Source organism: Notamacropus eugenii, chromosome 2 (genome assembly GCF_028372415.1).
Source record: "Notamacropus eugenii isolate mMacEug1 chromosome 2, mMacEug1.pri_v2, whole genome shotgun sequence".
Lineage (NCBI taxonomy): Eukaryota > Metazoa > Chordata > Mammalia > Diprotodontia > Macropodidae > Notamacropus > Notamacropus eugenii.
The window spans coordinates 525,572,280-525,591,001 of NC_092873.1; the positions used below are offsets into that span (position 1 = coordinate 525,572,280).

Here is an 18,722-nt window from a genome sequence, read left to right on the forward strand (position 1 = left end):
CAGTGAAATCCCAAGTCTGGGCTGAAATCCACATAAGCCAGCACACTTAGCCACAGCCTCTCAGAGCAACAAGGGAGCCAGACCTGGGGTGAGAAGGACCAGGTACAAGCCCAACCTCTGCCTGGGCCTGACCCTAGGAAAGTCTTTTAACTCCTTGATGCCTTGAGGCAAATCTCTAAGACTATAATTTGGGCAGCAGGTACCAACCTTCATGGTTAGAGTAAGTGCCCCAATGCTGGGAGCCCCATTGAAATTCCAGTCTCATTCCAAAAATGAATAACAATTTTTATTGTTCCTTGCTTATAAATTGACAACTACCTCCAAGCAACAAAATCCATCTCCATTTGCCTTAGAGAGTTGGTAAAGGTCTTGGATCAATATCTGTAAGAAACCAAAAACAATTACCTAAGGCGTGTCAGTAGCATGTTAAAACAGACACACAAGGAATATATTTCTGAAGCACCAGCCCGGTATCACCTAATGAGAGCAAACAAATTGTTCTTAAGGGTAAGTGACTTGGTAGTAAACGGACATGTACAGACCTCCCTGTCCCTAAACCTTTATAACCAACCAGTATTCCCTCTTCATCTCAGGGTTAAATTGATAATGAGTAGATTTAGTGCTGACACACTCGGGATTTCAGAAACACAGATTCTAATCTTCACACCCCAGGCACCCAAGAGGCCGGGCACCTCCCTCCCTGCCAAGCAGATGGGCAGAGGATCCAGGAAAATAAGCAGGGAATCCAAAACCAAGCAAACAGATCCAAGGGGCCCAAAAAACCAGCCCCCTTCCAGGTGGAGGAGCAGTGTGTAGGAGTGAGGACAGCAAGTGTGGGAGCCAGGACGACTAGTGCAGTCACACCTCCGACAAACATCGGCAACGTTCAACCCTGGGCAAGGAATTTAACCTCTCGTTTTTCTACCCAACTCTCTAAGATGGTGTGGGGTGTGTGTGTGTGTGTGTGTGTGTGTGTGTGTGTGTGTGTGTGTGTGTGTGTGTGTGCTGGAGATACAAGATGGCTACTATTCTCTCTGAGCTTCCATTCTTCAGAGAAAGGCAAAACATAAAGTTCACAAGACCTGGGGATAGGGAATTGGAAAGGACATATACCCAGAAGCGACATAGCTGTTGTGGACACTGAGCAGGTCAGAGGCTACAACAGAGGTATTGAGTGAGAACCAAGTCTGGGCCTTCTCCCACGAGCTCCAGGCAGAGACTTGTCAATCACACATTGGGCCTTAGGGTGGAGTCCTCCCCAGGGGGTTAGACAGTTCCTGTGGAGGTGATGGGAAGGTGGTGACCGGCATTAGTGAAGGGAGTTTTTTTAATCTGGTAATTCTTTCTATAAATGAAATCACCACTCCAGTCTCTCTCTCCCTATTTCTGGGAAATTCTAATGGCTCTGCAGCCAGTACATTAATGTTCTAAACATTCCTGTGTGTCAAGGAAGCAGGAGGATATGACATTTTGAACCCATTGCATAGCCTGAGGTTCATGAGCAAAAAAGAGCAAAAAATTCCATGGGGAGGTCATTCCCCATGCCTGGAATGTGCACGCCCTCCTAGTGATCAGGTAGCCTCTGAAGTCCCCCTGGCTCCAAATCTGTATTGCTAGGATCCACTTGCTGAACTCTTTCCTTCAGGTGCCTCCTTGACCATGAAACTTTCCCAGATACTCCCATTTGAAAGTAGTCTCTCTCTTTAAATATTCCCTGAATACTTCATCTAGATCTCTCCTTTGCCCCATCACGTTGGCCCAGTGGGTAGAGAGCTGGATCTGGAGTCAGAAAGACCTGGGATCATAGAATCTAAACTGGGAGTAACCTTAGAAGTAACCAAGTCCAAGCTTCCCATTTAGTGGATGGGGGGACTGAGGTCCTAAGAGCACAGTCCAAAGTCACTAAACTTGTATTTGGCAGGATTTGAACCAGTCATCTGCCTCCAAATCCTGTCTTCTGTCCATTGAAGCATACAGCCTGTCATGGGTGGGTTTAAAGAAGAAAAGACAGATGACAACAAGAAAACAGGGATGTACAAACAAGATCCATCTATCTGCATAAGTAGAGATAAATCTATGTGTATACTTCTTTAAAGTGTGTGGGTACATGTGTGCATACAAATCATATGTATCCACTTTAACATTTCTATAAGTAATTTCCTTTTTCATACTTATTTGCGTGTATCTTTCACCATATCTCTCTACTTCTGCTGGAGGAAATAATGAAACTATGAGCACTGGATGATTAGGGCTCTGGACTTGACATCAGAAAGACCCAGGTTCAAATTCCACCTTAGAGGCTTATTAACTTCACGACCCTGGACAAGTCACTTAACTTTTTTTTGCCTCAGTTTTCTCATCTGTAAAATGAGAGGGTTGGACTGTATGACTTTTTTGTTGTTGTTGTTACTGCTATATGACTTCTAAGGTCTCTTTCATTTCAAAATCGATGACCCCTGTGTCCTGTGATCTTATGTTATGATTCATGACTGAGCCATGGAGACTGAATGAAAATTATTTTATTCATCTCTAATGGATTCCCTGTCACAAATCCCATAACTGCAGTTCCAAATCTCCTCTTTCTCCTCAAGCCAATTCTACATTGTCTACTTTGACTGAAAAAGTCAACTAGCATTTATTTGGCACCTCCTGTGTGTGTCAGGAACTCTAAGTTCTAGGAACATAATGAAAAAACAGTCCCTGCTCTCAAGGAGTTCAGCGTCTAAGGGAGGAGACCATAAGTAAATAACCATGCAGAATCAATGTCTACATAGGATAAATTGGAGAGAATCAGGAGAAGGGAAACCACTAAGATTAAGGAGATCTAAGAAATGCTTCATGCAGAAGCCCTTGCCCTCTCTCACCCTCTTCTTTTTCTTTTGGAGGCAATTGGGGTTAAGTGACTTTCCTGGGGTCACATAGCTAATGTCTGAGGCTGTATTTGAACTCAGGTCCTCCTGACTCCCGAGCTGGTGTTTTCTCCACTGTGGCGCCACCTAGCTGCCCCTATACACCTTTACTCAGAAGATTGAGGCCATCCATTGGGAATTCCTTCAACTATCCTACTCCTCATCTCCAAAGCTCTTCCCATGTTCACCCATCCTCTCCACTTCTGCTCATATCACATTGAAGGAAGCAGCTCCTGTTGCCATGGCCATCACCGCCATGTGTGTTTTTCAATCCTTCCCCTCCCATTCATGTTTTCTCTCTCATCTTCTTTTTCTCCCTATCTACTGGTTTATCTCCCAATACCTACAAATATGCACATCTCCCTCTTTAAAAAAAACAAACAAAAAAAGCCTTCTTTTTAACTCACCATCCTCCATATGATTATCTTAGAGGTCTCCTATTCACTGCTAAATTCCCAGGGAAAGCTTGCAGAGACATCCTGTTACAGCTGAATTTTGGTTCCCAATCCCAGCTCTACCCCTTACTAGCTGTAAGACCTTAGGCCAGTTACTTACTCTTGAGGTCTCAGTTTCCTTAGTTGTAAAATCAAAGAGTTGGATTAGATCCAGAGGTTCTTATCCTGTTCTGTATTATGGACCGCACTGGCAGTCTGGTGAAACCTATGAACTCTTTCTCAAAACGTTTTTAAATACATAAAAAATATGTGATTGTAAAGGATACCAATCATATAAAAATTATCAAAATATTAACAAAAACAAGATAAGACTTCAAATTAAAAATCCTTGGGATGATTTCTAAGGACTCATTCTATCTATGAACCTATGAATTTCCTCAATGTCTTGCAAAGTAACTTTGAGTACCATCATTCAATGGAAATAGTTTTATTCAACGTTCCCAATAATTTCTTTTTTCCCTCAATTACCAGTAGATTTTTTTCCTGAGAGTATATTCAACGTCTCAAATCCATATTCTCCCACCTCTGAAATGACAAAAGGGAGTTCTGTTTTTCTTGTGTCTTTTCCTTTGTCATTCTGATTGCACAGCTTTCAATTTTATTCATTCATTTTTAAAGCAGTGATCTCTTTATGGCCACAGCTGATGATCCTTTCTCAGTCCTCAGCCTCTTTGACCATTGTGAAGTCCATGTTTATCTCATTTTCTGAGAGTATCCCTCCTTCCTTGGTTTGTAACCCTGTTCTTTCCTAGTTCTTCCATTTCTCCATTTCTTACTTGGTGATCATCCTGCTATTTCCCATCAAGTGTGACAGTCTGCCCCCCATCCCCCCCCAGTCTCTCTTCTCCCTTTCCATCCCCTCCCCTGGTGAGCTCATCTGCTCCCATGGGCTCAACAATCACATCTATACATTAATTTTTCACTTGACCTCCAACTACCTTCCAGAAATCTCTCCCCTTGAATTCACCATGTCCAAACTTCAATTCACTGTCTTCCTCCTTTTTTTATTAAATGATTTTATTTGTTTTCAGTGTTCTACAATCACTTCCATATATCTTAGATTTTTTCCCCCTCCCCCCTCCTCCTTTCCCCCTTCCTCCCCCCTCCCTCCCTGAGACAACATACAATCTTATGTAGGTTCTACACATCCATTCCTATTACATTTTCACCCTAGTTATGTTGCATAGAAGAACTAAAATGAATGGGAGAAACCATAAAACAAAACAAAACATAATACCTAAGAAAATGGTCTGCTTCATTCTGCGATCCAATTCCATAGTTCTTTCTCTGGATGTGGATGTCTTCGTTTCTTAACCTGCCCCTCCTTCAGTCTTCCACATTACAACTCAGGGCATCACTATCCTCTCTGTCACCTCAGTTCTTGAATGACCCTTCCCTCTCTTCTGCCTCTTGGTAGTCAATTGCCAAGACCTGTCAATTCTATTTCAACATCTATCTCTGCTCCTTTCTTCCCACTTACATGGCTCCTCTTTCATCGAGAATCATACTACCAAGGTGTGCCTATTCCTAGTATCTCTCCTCTCCAATCCATATTTCATACAACTATTACATTTATTCATTCAGTTCCCTCTTTGAAAGAAACATTAAGTTGATCATTTATAAGCAATTAAAAATATATGTATTTTTAACTTTCATTGAGGATTGTTCAAATATACAAGAATTCACAAGTACAAAACATAGCTCTATCTCACTTCCCAGCTCCAAAACCTTTCCGGTCTCCCTACTGCCTGCAGGATAAAATGTAAACTCTAAAGCCTGGCTGTTAAGGTCCCACAACGTGGCTTTATCCTAGCCTGAGGCAGCTAGAGCACAGTGGGCAGCATGCCAGACTTGGAATCAGATAGATCTGAGTTCAAAAGCTACCTCAGACACTTACTATCTGAGTCATCCTGAGCCAGTTATAGAATCTCTCTGGGCCTCAGTTTTCCCATCTGTAAAATGAAGAGAGTAGACTCAGGGCAGGTGTAACTTCTTATTAGCCTCCTTCAGAGATGTTCTGTCCCCTTAATTCCAGCTGCTGTGTCCTCTCCCCTCCCTGCTACTGGCTCCTCCCCCCACTCTCCTCTCTATCCCTTGAGAATCTTCTATTCAAGGCTTAGATGGGCTGCCACCTCCACTGTGAAGGGTCCTCTTCCAGCGACCTCGGGTGCTTTTGTTTGGATCTCCTCATGACTCCAGTCACTTTCTCCTGCATCCCACTGGTGCATCCCCAGTTCTGAGGAGAACATAAGATCCTTTTGCTTTTAATCCTTATTCCTCCAACCTAGCCTGCTTCTCCCCCCACCCCTTTTATTTTATCCAGACTTGCTATTTCCTTGGTGTAGTGACCTTCCCCCGCAAAACATTTGGTAATATGTGTTAGTCATTTAGTCTCAGCATCGTAACCTAAGGCCCCAGAGAGGCTAAGTGCTCCAAGGTCATCCAGGGCAGCATTCCAAGGAGGAATGTGTCCCAAGTGGATCTTGAATCCTGGTCTTCCTGACTCCAGGGCAAGTGACCCCTCTCTCCGCTGCTGCCACCCTCCTAGATTTTTAATAACAGTTTTGAAGTGAATTTTACAGATGAAGAAGCAGACCGAAAGTTTAGCTATATGCCAGTGCCCTCTCCTCTCCCCGGCTCCCTCCCGGGGGACCTAGAACCGGCTTTACTAGCCCAGGGCGATACTGGGTTTCAGTTACTCCTATTAACCCAGGATTGGGAGAAAGAAAAACCAAATCAAGGAGGGACCAAAATTTTGTTACATCTGGCCACAGCTGGTGGCTTCCCTTTGAGCACTGCCTTTCCGGAAGAGGCATGACTTGTCGCCCCGTCCCCCCTCCCCCTTCCCTTCTCCCCCCACAAAGCTTCAGGGAAACGCGGGGGAGGGGCAGGGCACCAGCCCAGCTGCGCCTGAGCCTAGGGAGTCCCCGCCTAAGCTTTACAGGTGGGAGAATTGGGGAAGTCTCCACACACTGCCCGATTCTCCTCCTTCCCCCATCCCTACACTGTTGCAACAAAGGGGTTTCTAAAGCTACTTCAGCCTCTGGTCCTAGAGCTTCCTGCAGAGGACTACCCCGGGGGATCCTGGCCTTGGGGGTCCCTGGGCCTAGTGGAAAGAGCCCGGATGAGATGAGGACCTGAGCTAGGTTCGAATCCTGCCTCTTCCACTTTGCCAGTGTGAAGTGGGGTTAAGTTCCTTCCCCTGTCTCTGCCTCACTCTTCTCCTCTGTAAAACCAGTGCTCTCTAAGGCCCCTTGGAGTTTTCAGATCATTCGGCGCCTTGCCATCCTCTACTTGGCCTGGACATAAGGGGTCCTGCAAGGTAGGGGAGAGAAAGGGACTGGCAGGACCAAGTGAGACTGGGCCGGAGAAGGAAGGAAAGGGAGGCGAGTCCCGCAGTGCCTGGCCCCGCCCCGCCCTGCCCCAGGCCTCTTGGTTCCTGGTTTCGGGACCATAGCGTGCCAGGCCCACGAATGTGTCATTCTGAAAAGTGTGAGCCAGTGAGGTTGGGGCGCAGAGAAAGAGAGAGAGAGAGAGAGAGAGAGAGAGAGAGAGAGAGAGAGAGAGAGAGAGAGAGAGAGAGAGAGAGAGAGAGGGAGGGAGGGAGGGAGGGAGGGAGGGAGGGAGGGAGGGAGGGAGACAGACAGGCAGGCAGGCAGACAAGAGAGGGGTGTGTGTGTGTGTGTGTGTGTGTGTGTGTGTGTGTGTGTGTGTGTGTGTGTGTGTGTGTGTGTGTGTGTGTGTGTGTGTGTGTGTGCGTGCTTGACTCGGGCTCCTACCGGGCTCGCTGAAACCCTCCCCCAAGCCTCCCCACCCAGTTTTATTTTGTAAATGATTATTACCGAAAATGGAACGCTCTTGATTGCTGTCGAAACCCAATAGGCCGAAGTTCCCGTCACGCATTGATTCATCCCCGCGGGCCGCGATCGCTGTACCCAGACCCGATCGATGCTGACCCACCCCGCCCACGCAGCTCCAGGCTAGGGCAGAGGCGCGGAGGGAGCCAGGGAGCCAGGCAGCGGGGGCGGGGTCCGGAGCCCAGAGACGCCGGTACCCGAGACTTACTTTTGAAGTGTGGAAAGGGCTTTAGGGCGCTCTAATTCAACACTCTTATCTTACAGTTAGTGGCCCAGTGGATAGAGGCCAGGACTTGAGTCAGGGAAGATTCTTCCTCCGTTCAAATCTGACCTCAGACAATTCTCCGCTGTGTGACCCTGGGTAAGTCACTTCATCCTGTTTGCCTCAGTTTCCTCATCTGTGCCATGAGCTAGAGAAGGAAATGGCAAACCACTTTAGTGTATTTGCCAAGAAAAGCCCAGATGGGGTCACGGAGAGCTGGACATGACTACAACGACTGATTAACAACAAAAAGCTTACAGTTGAGGAAGCTGAGTTTGGCAGATGGGAAGTGATTTGCCCAAGGTCACACTAACTGCTAAATGACTAGCGCTAGACTAGGAGTCAGGAAGCCCTGAATCACTTAAACTCTGTATTCCTCAGTTTCCCCGCCTCTAAAATGAAGTTGGGCTCCATGGCCCCGAGGCGATTTTCCAGCTCTGTGAGTCAGTCCTCTTCCCTGGTCCACACCTCTTATCTGACCCTTACAATAACCCCTTCTTTTGAAACAAGCGTTTGTTAGGTGGTTTCTCTTCATCAGGCATCGTCCCCCTCAACTAGCATTTATTAAATGCATCTCAGGAGCCAGAAGTCGCTGAGCTCTGGGAAAACAAAAAAATAAATCAGCCTCTGCCCTCTAAGAGTTAACACCCATAGGCCAGGAGAAGATCAGACCTGAGGGGTGGAAGCCCTTGGAGATAGGGACTTCCTGGTATTTGCATTTTGATTGGTTTCTGTGAATATAAACTTTCAGAGAGCATTCATTTCTGGTTTTGGCCTTTGTGGCCTCAGCACTCAGCACGGGAGGTGGTAGGTACACTGGAGATGCTCAACATGGTTGGTTAATTGAGTATTTGGATCACTGTGGAAGCCAGAGCAGATGGGCTACTTTTCTATAAATGATCATCCTAGACAGCTCTCTGGCACCACTGAGAGGCTGTGACTTACCCAGGGTCACACAGCTACTCTGTGCCAGAGGTAAAATTGGAACTCAGGTCTTCCTGACTCCCAGTCTCTCATTATCCACCCCAACTTTTCTCCATCCCCATTTTACACACGAGGTACCTAAAGCTGCGTGTGTGTGTGTGTAAAATGACTTACCCAGGGTCACACAGGGATAATGACTGTCAAGCTAGATGTAAGGCCAATTCTTCCTGACTCCCACTTTCAATACTAGAGTACTTTCAGAAGTCCTTTATGCCTCAGTTTCCGTATCTGTAAAATGACAGGAAGGAGGTTGGATGAAATGGTCCCTTTCAGGCTAGATCTAGGTCTAGGATGCTATGCTCCCATGACTAGGTGACCTGTAAGACCCCATTCCACCTTTCATACCTCTGATACATTCTGATACACCTTCTAGCCAAAGCAAGGTGTGAGCAACGGTAGCCCCTTAACGCTGTACCCAGCACCCAGGGTTGGGAAGGGAGATCCAGGACTTGGCTGATCTTGTCCTTACTGGGAGTCAAGCCAGGGGATATTTTCTTTGGCAGCAGAAATGCTGACTTAGAGAAATCTTAGGCACTCATCTTCCACCAAATTTCCTGCGATTGCTATTGCTGCTAGGGCTTGGGGGTGTGGAACGGGGGAGACGGACCTGGGCCATATAGCCAAAAAAAATCAAAGAGCTGTGAATAGAAAAAAGCAGTGCCTTTCACCTCCGGCCCACCTCAGAGGCTGACTAGCTGCGTGACTTGGCAACTACTTAGCCTCTCTGACTTCACAGAGCCCTGTTCATTTCTGCCTCCCTTGTCACCAGGCTCCAGAACTTTGCTTCCAGGTCCATGTGTTTAAAATCTAAAGTTAGAAGACACCTTGTAAATCATCCAGTGTATAAACCCTTCCCTTTACAGATAAGGAATCTGAGAATTAGTGATGCAATGTTTTGCTCACATTTTCCTCAGCCCAGGAGATCAGGGAGGGTTGCCTGCCCTGGACTCCCAGGTGCCATTTCTTAGCTTTCCAAAAACCATTTTTACTGGCCCTACGTCTCTCAGCAGGGGGCAGGTTCATCCATTATGTGCACTCCCCCTCTTCAACCCCCTAGGCATTGCACGATCTTCTCCGATCCTCTTTCAGACTGCTGGTGATATTCGGTACCCATGAGCTTAGCGGAAGCAAACCCAGAGAGACTGACACCCTTCCATAATCCTTCTAGGAAAGGGATGTCAAGGTACTGGTCACAAGCCAATTCAGTTTCACAATGATGACATTTTTTTGCCCTCTCCTGGAGGAAAAGAATAAAATAAAACGAAATAAAATAAACTAACAATTCATCACCAACAACCCAGCCTTGTCGAGATCATAGCAGAGAATAAAATTTCTAGCTGGACTTACTCGCAGATGGCCTTGTGTCACATGGGCACAGATGTCCAACGTCCTTCCCTTTACTAATCTAAGTTTCGAACCTCAAATAGTTTATACTTGGTATCATGGCTACCAAATCAGAGTCTCTTCTCTTTCCTTCTTTTCTTATATCTAAAGACCCCTACCCTTGAGCTTCATTTTACCTCCACCCCTCAGGGCTTTCCCCAGCCACCATCCCTGCCCTGCATGCATTCTCCTCCATTCTTTATCTTGGCCCAGAAATGAACCAGTTGAAGATTATTCTTAAACCTGTCCCCCCAGCAGGGATGATGCTTTGCCAAACACGAATGCTGGATTACTCTCCCATCCTATGACCTTCACTCACATGCAGTTAAATGAAGCTGGACAAAGTTACAAAACTGTGCTCAGTGGGTCCTTTACAAGTGTATGTTATATCATCCCAATTGGGCCTTCAATGCAACAAAGCCATCCTTTTACACCTTTCTAATACATATTGAAGCTTTCCCACTCCCCACAGCTACTAGTCCAAACCTTCTCATCTTCCTCAAGCCTTGCATGACACCCATTTGTCCCACCTTTGCACCTGAAGCGCTCACCTCACAATTCACTGAAAAAAATCTCTTTCTCCCATGTCCCTTGTCTCATGTCACTCAAAACATCTTTACCCACTCTCTCCTCTTTCACTCTGGTGTCTGGTAAAGATGTGATTTATCGTTGCCAAATCCAGCTCCTATATATGCACTCTCCATCCCATCCCCTCTTTTCTTCTCCAGAAAATTGCCCGCACTCTCTCTATTTTCTCTTATCTTCCCTCTCTCCTTGTATGTCAACTTTCCAGTTACCTACCATATCTCTGTGTTCCTTAAAAACCCCTCCCTTGACTCTACCATCCCAGTCAGTTACCATCCCATATTGTTCATCTCCTTCTCTCTTTGAGTTTCTCTTGACAAAATCATCTAGAATCGTCTAGAACTGACTTGTCTTCCTCTTCTCTCCCTCTCTTCTCAACCCTCTTCAAGCTGGCTTCCAGTCTCATCATCAGAATGAAACAAATGTCTCCAAAGTTGCCAATGATTTAATTGTGAAATCTGCTGACCATTTCTTGGCTTTCTTAGCCTTTCTGTGGCACTAGATGCTGTTGATCACTTTCTTGTAGATTCTCTTCTGGGTTTCCATGACACTGTTCTCTCCTGGTTCTCCTCCGTCTACTGACCTGCTCTCTCCTTGCTTCCTCATCCCTTAACTGTAGCGGTCTCCCACTGCTTTCTACTTGGTGCCATTTTCTTTTCCTTCAGTACTATTTCACTGTCTGATCTCACCAACTCCTTTGGGTTCTGTGCAACGATTTTCATTTCTATGTAGATGATTCTTTAATCTTTCTTTCTAGCCCTAATCTTTCTCCCGAGCTTCACTTTCCCACCCCCAAGTGCCTTTTGAGCATCTCAAGTGGAATACACCATAGACATATCAGATTCAATATGTCCAAAACAGAACTTTCTCTTTAACCCTAAACTTTTCCTTTCCCAATTTTCTCTATTCATACTGTGGGCACTATCTTTTCCCCAGTCACCCAGTTCCACGATCTGGGTGCCATTCCTGACTCTTTGTTCTTACCACACGCATCCACTGTGGTACCAGATCTATTCATTTCTACTTTCAGAACATGTCATCTATAAGTCACCTTTGCTGCACAAACGTAGCTGAGGGCAAGGTTTATGGCACCTCTCACCTGTACTATTAGAATAGCATTCTGCTTTTTCTCCCTGTGTTGTTTCTCCTGACTTAAATTCATGATGCCAAAGTAATTTACTAAACTAGGTTTAATCATGTTTTGTTGTTGAGTTGTCTTACTCTTCATGACCCCATTTGGTTTTTTTTGGGGCAGAGATACAGGAGTGATTTGCCATTTCCTTCTCCAGTTCATTTTGGAGATGAGGAAACTGAGTCAAAAAGGAGTAAGTGACTTGCCCAAGACCACACAGCTAGGAAGGCCAGTTTTGAACTCAGAAGACTCTTCTTGACTCCAGGCCTGATGCTGTGTGCACTATGGTGCCACCTAGCTGCCCCTAGCTGACCATGTTACTGCTCTCCATAACTTGACCCTTCCTATCATTTCGGTCTTCTTTTACTTTACCCCATCAATCTAGCTACATTCACTTACTTACTGTTCCTTGAACAGTCTTTTCATCCTGCCTTTGCATTGGCTGTGCCCCTTGCCTGGAATGCTCTCCCTCCTTACCTTTGGATTTTAGTCTCTTAGGCTTCCTTCAGGACTAAGCTCAATTCACTAACTTGGAGGAGACCTTTCTGGTCACCTGATCAAACACTGCCTTCCCCTCTGAGGTTACTTGGTATCTACTCTGTCTGTCTGTGTACATCTACACATATACATTTTTATATACATATAAATGTTATCTGCTAGGTATCTTCATTATAGGTTTATCAATGTTTTTGACAGATGACTTTTTATATTTAAAATGAAAAATAAGATAAAACAAAACCTCCACCAAAACAAATAAAATAAGTAAATAAAATTTATGGCAAACCCAGTAAAAGTCTATATGTAATTAAATTATTATTAATTTTTTAATTTGGAAAGTTAACTTTTAAAATTTTCTTTTTAAACAATTTTTAATATTCTCCTTTTTTTAAATTTTGGGTTCCAAATTCTCTCCCTCCCTCCTGCTCCTCCTCTACCCATTAAAAAGGCAAAGAATATGAAATCAATTATACATGTGAAATCATGCAAAACATTTCCACATTAGTCAAGTTGAGGGTAAAAAAGCAAAACATATAGCAAGGCAATTAATGAAAGTGAAAAGAGTATTCTTCAGTCTATACCCAGAGTTCATGAGTTCTCTCTCCTGAGGTGGATAGTATTTTCCATCATGGTTCCTTTAGAATTGTGTTGGATCACTGTGTTGACCAGAGTAGATTTCACAGCTGATCACTGGACAATGTTTCTGTCACTCTGTATACTATTCTCCTGGTTCTGCTCACTTCACTTTGCATCAGTTCATATAAGTCTTCCTAGGTTTTTCGGAAATCATTTGGCAAGCAATTTGACTATTTGAAAACAAAACAAAAATAACCTCCCAAATTACTCCCCACACACAAAAGAAACAAAAATCCAAATTAAATAAAATTAGTGATGAACATATCCAGAAAACATCTGTATGTGCACTTAAATACTGTGGCATGAGCATTAGACAATTGAGGTGCCAGGGACCTTCAAGGACAACCAGGTACCCACCCAGGAGTTATGTATGAGAAAACTGACACCCAAGGATGGAAAGTCACTGACCAAAGTGGCCAAGGTAGTGATAGCAGAGTGGAAATTGGACCCCATCCTCCAATTCCAGAACCAGTGTTTTTCCCTTTGCAATGCATGTCTTCCCTCCCAGGAGGCAGAAAATGGAGACAAGAAGAATTGAGGGAAAGTTATCACAATAGTTAGGCAGCTCCCATCATGAAAGTCCTTGGAGGAACCAACATTCTTTCCACTAGGCACTGATGCATCTGTGATGGTACCAAAGCTTCTAGGAGTTGGAATGTCTTCAGTGAGAGGACTTCATCGACTAGTAAGAGTAGTATTCCCTCTGTGAAGGCTGCCTCCCCAGTAAGGAACCTCTTCAAACTTAACTGCTGATCATAACAGACCCACAACAATCCCTGTAACCTCCTCTACCATGCCCAGCCCATCTTCAAAGTCTTGTCAGTGCGGGGTGGAATGAACCAGAGTTTGAGCCCCATTGACAGAGCCTTGGAAAGCCCAGGGTCACCACTATGCTACAAAAAGTCTTTGGTGGAAGGCAGCCAAGACGAAATATAAAAACCATCTCTCCTCTCTTCTATTACTCCCTGGGGGCCTGTGACACAGGAAATTTGACTTATCATAAGATTGGTTGATTGGTCGTGGTCCTTTTTTTCTCCAAGGAAACCAAAAGGGCATCACTATATTGGGATCAAGGTACAGGGCATCTGATTGTAGTTGATCAGACCAATACAAGCTTGGAAGGCTCTGTCACGGGTTAGCACAAATAGTCCATATGAACATTTGGAGTGGAGATGCCTCTAAATTGACTCACCCATGTTTCCTGTAATGTGGGTGATGTCTTTTGACTTGAGCATAACATTAATTTAAATGAGGCAGTTGCTCACAGTTATAGACCTCCCTTTCTTTTCCAGGGTCATTGGAGTCCAGTGGCGAGACAAAAGTCAAGATGACAGGTGATGGCTCAGGGTGTGGTGGATGACCTTGGCATCTTTGGTAGCAAACCAATCTTTAATTGCTCCACAGTGCTTTCATGGCTGTTGGAACAAATTGTTATCATCATCTCATTCCACCCAGGGAGGTCTTCACATGCTGGGGCAGATGCCCCTCCCCCAACTCATGGATGGGTTTGAGACCCCTCAGTTACCCTCAACCTGGTTTAACCCATCTGCCAAAATGGCTAACCCAGGTATGGCTCCTGCACAAGCAAAACTTAGAGGAACCAAGGGTGAGAAATGAGTGAATCAAGTGGGCACCAAAGGTGAAAAGCAGCACTGAACATAGCTCAGCAGAAGTGCTGGTCTTCCCTAGGCACCCTACACCACATCATAAGATAAGATAATGCCTCCAGGATGTCAGGGCATCTTTCTTCCTTCATATTCCTACCCTTTTTTGTTGTGCCTAGCCTTAGTTCTGTATGGCAGCTGGTATCCTGGATAACTTGCTGAACCCAGACACTGGAAGGTCCGGATTGAAACCCTGCCTGTGCTCATTCATCCATTCATGCATGCGTATATTTGCTCATTCACTCATTTATTCATCCACAATTAATTAATTCCTTTATCCATTTAACAAATATTTGCTACATACCTGTTAGTGCCATGCCCTGGAGTGGCAAAGACAAAAAAATGAAACACAGTCCCCTTCTCAGAATTTACCTTCTACCGAAGGGAAGCAGGTCCATGCAGAATTTATGCATAGTACCATGTTGTTGACCATGTATAACTCAGCCTCCTTGTCCCCCTGGGGGAAAGATCCTAGGCTTCCAAAGGCAAGGCACTTACCTTTCCCTGACCTTCAGTGCTGCCATCTGTTCAACAGGTTAAATGACAACCCTATTGAGAGCAGACTGGTGTAGTAAACAGGAGACTGACCTTGGACTCCAGAAAACTTGGATTCCCCACCACTAGCTGGGTGGCCTTGGGAACCACTTAACCCACCAGAGAAGATGTTCCCCCAGAGGACTCTCTAAGAATATGACTTTTGCCTTAGTGGAGGGAGTTTCCCCATAAGGAGCTTCCCTACAAAATGAAAGCCCAGACCTTGAAAAGACAAACTCCAAAAGCCAGTGTTGCCAATGCAGAAGTCAGGAAAACTTTAGTTTGAGTCTCACCTCTTACACTTACCAGTTAAATGTGATTTAGCAAATCTTTTCACTTCTCTGAGCCTCAGATTTTCCATCTGTAAAATGGGGTAACAACATCTGTAGTACCTATTTCCCCATAGGTTACTGTCATGCGCCAATGAGATCATTGATTTAAAGGGCTGTACATGTATCCGTTGTCGTGCGGCTACTGCATGTAGTCCTAATTCTATAAATTCCTGGAGTGGGGTGGCTGGAGAAGGGGTATCACACAGGCGTGTCTCAGCTGGTGTTGGCTGACGGACAGCCTGGTTCGCCATGTGTCACTGCCTTTGCCCAGGCTCAGAATAAGCTCACCCTTCGCAGCAGAGAGGGCTCCATCTGTAGGGACACCGGGGAGATTGTATGACAGGCTTCCAGATGGTCAACCAGTTGGCAGGCGTTGGAAGCTTTAAAGCTAACCAGCTAGACCAAATGTGCGATTTAGGCAGTAGAAAATATCTAAGGGCTCGGGTAGCGGCAGGAGGCAAGAGGGGTGGGGCAGGACAAAACTAAATAAACTAGAAGTAGTCAGTGGGAGCCAAGAGTCAAATTTGATCTTTTCTTGTGGGGCATCAGTAATAATTCAGATGCTGATGTCTTGCACATAGTAGGTGTCTGAAAATATTGAGGACAATTCTATCATTTATCCCCAGGTATTAGCACAGAAATATAAGACTCTATTCCCATTCCAGATAGAAGACTAGAACACAAAGTATGGGAAGGCAGTCCTTGATTTAAGATCATTGGCTTAGAACCTAACAATACCTCAGAGGCTGTCTCATTCAGTCCCCTCATTCACACTTGAGACTTAGTGGTTTGCTAAAGGTCACACAGGCAGTAAATTAGGGACATAATTTGAACCCAAGTCCTCTGACTCCAGAGTCCCTGCTCATTTCGCCACTAGCCATGCTACCTCCCATTTCAGGGACAGCTAGGGTGTAACGGTGGGACTTAATTAGAAAGAGAGTCTAGAAGACTGAACATGGAAGCAATCAGATGTCATTGCCTAGTATTTGGTGAGCTGGGCCCCATTCATCATGCAGCCATGAAAAGGGTGCTGGATTTGGAGCTAGAGGATCTGAGTCTGAATTCCCACTCTATTACTTACTACCTCTTCACCTTTAGGTGAAGGTGACTTAATATTTCTGGATCTCAGTTTCCCTATCATTAGAGTATAGACCAAGCGAGCACAAGGTAGGTCTCTTCCAGCCCTACGTCTTTAACCATTCACTTCTATTTCTTGTCCAAAGGAAAGACAAAGGGGTAGGGTAGAGATGCCAAAGAGCTATTGGAGATGCCAAGAACTAAAGTCAGAGAACCCTCCCTCCCCCCACTTCACAGACAGGGTAATAGATCATTAGCTAAAAGAGAAAGCCACACCTAGCTTACTGGGCAAACAACCCAGGTGTTTCCCATAGCAGCAGAAAAACAATAACATTTCAGGTAAGCTCACCTGTCTCAGAAGGACAAGTTCCAAAGGTCCAAAGCAGACAGAATAGCAACTCAGAACTGCAGGGTAGAAGAAGGGGGATAATTGTGGGAAATGAATGACGAGCTACTCCTTCCCCAAATGAAGTCTATTAAAATCAGAGTATTATGTATCATCCACAGCCATTAAAGGCTGCCCAGGGCTTTCCATATGACAGAGATCAGAAAGGTCTTAGCTAAAACCTTTTCTAAACATCACAGGCATTAAACAGAATCTGAACCACTTAAGGTGGACCATAGTTCAGTCCATTTCTCCATTTGCAATTAATAAACTCTTACAGTATGCCAAGCAGTGGGCTAAGTACTGGAGATACAAAGAAAGATTTGAAAAAAATTTCATCCTCAAGGACATGATATTCCAACGGGGGAGATATCTGTGTGTGTGTGTGTGTGTGTGTGTGTGTGTGTGTGTGTGTGTGTGTACACAAATAGGCATTTTATATACAAGGTTATGTACAGAGTAGATATAAGAGAACTGTAAAGGAGGAGGAGCTTGCAGCTAGTGGCACTCCAAGGCCTCCAGGAGAAGGTGGCACTTGGATGCTTAAGGAAGTTGGTGATTCTATGTGGGAGTTGAGAAGAGAGAACATTGGAAGCATGGGGGACAGTCACTGAAGTAAAGACCAAGAGACTGGGGATTGAGCATCATGTGAGGACATGCAAATATAAATACAAAGATAGTAAATAACTCCAAAAGCAGATGAGTAATTACTTGCATTCTATCAGGGAAGATGACAAGGATGTATTTAAACAGATACCAAACAGATGGTTGCTGAAGAAAAGATTTATGTAGAAGGCGGTGCTTGAACTAAGGGCAGTTCTGATTGAATAAATCAGTCAAGTTCCCACCCCACAAATGAAGTCCTGATACCTTAACTACAGGAGAACAAGTCTCAAATATTTCAGAGTAAGTGGGAAAAGACCCTGGATCTCCTGGCTTACTTGAGGAAAACTAGTCATGCCTTCTGGTTGGTCTACAAGATCAGTTCAAAGCACAAGTTATTTGAGCATCTGACTGAGACAGAGATTCTAGTGAACTGCAAATGAGGAGAGACCATTGGCATGGAAGCTTGTCCTTAGTCACTTTTACCTCCATGCCAACATTAACCAGGAATTAACCTCATGAATTTTGGAGATTCAAAGGACTTCTCATCACCCATCAGCTGGCAGTAATCTCCCTGGAAGAGGTGATGGCTTTGTCTACTTCAGGGTTACTCCCCGAGAATGTAGTAGCTATGTGGTGGAGATCAAACTCATCAGGTAGATGGAAATTGGGATAAGCATTTTAGAGAAGCATTCATGCTATATGAGAGAAGGAGGTGAGGAAGGAGCTCCTTCAGGCATAGGGACAGCAAAGGCAAAGGCTCTGAGACAGGAGATAGGGTACTCTGTCTTTGGGAAACAGTTGGAAGGCCTGTTAGACCCAGCCATAGTGTGGGTAAAGGGTGTAGTAAGTATAGAAGGATTGGGTTAGATCAGGTTAGAAAGGGTTTGCAATGCCAAACAGAGTTCTCATTTGATCCAGGGAGATCCTGGAACTCATTCACTAGGGTAATGACATATTTACACCTGCGCTTTTGGGAAAACCAATTAGTCACGGGTATGAAGAACGGAACAGAGGAGGAGGAAACTTGATGTTGGAAGACTGAACAGGAAGCTGTTGGAATAGTCTAGGTAAGAGGTGATGAGAACCTTCACCAAAGTGGATGGAAGGCGATGAGCTGAGAAGTCATGTGGAAGCAGAAATGATATGATCTGGCAACTGGTAGATCATGGGGGCTGAGTGAACGTGAGGTCTCGTGGCTTTGAGACCAAAGGAAAAGACATGGGGATAGAACCTGCGTGGGCCCTCATGGTACTCCGTGTCAGCTCAGACAGGTTGCTTTATCTTGCATTGCACCTAACCATTCCTACCACTCAGCTGAAGGTGACACTGTTGTGGCTTGGAACAGTCAGCCAAGCCAGGTTAGCAGAGTTGGTGAATTGACTGAGATCTGAGGCTTATTACTTACCTCCTCCTCCTCTTCCTT

General features: G+C 44.9%; 1 long non-coding RNA gene across 1 annotated transcript; it reads right to left on the bottom strand.

The window, feature by feature from the left end:
• Positions 1-264: 264 nt before the first annotated feature.
• Positions 265-7,351, bottom strand: LOC140530282 (uncharacterized). The gene is made up of 3 exons (XR_011975887.1): positions 7,207-7,351; positions 4,602-5,600; positions 265-381 (listed from the first exon to the last, which is right to left on the bottom strand). It is a non-coding gene; the product is annotated as an uncharacterized lncRNA (long non-coding RNA).
• Positions 7,352-18,722: the final 11,371 nt, after the last annotated feature.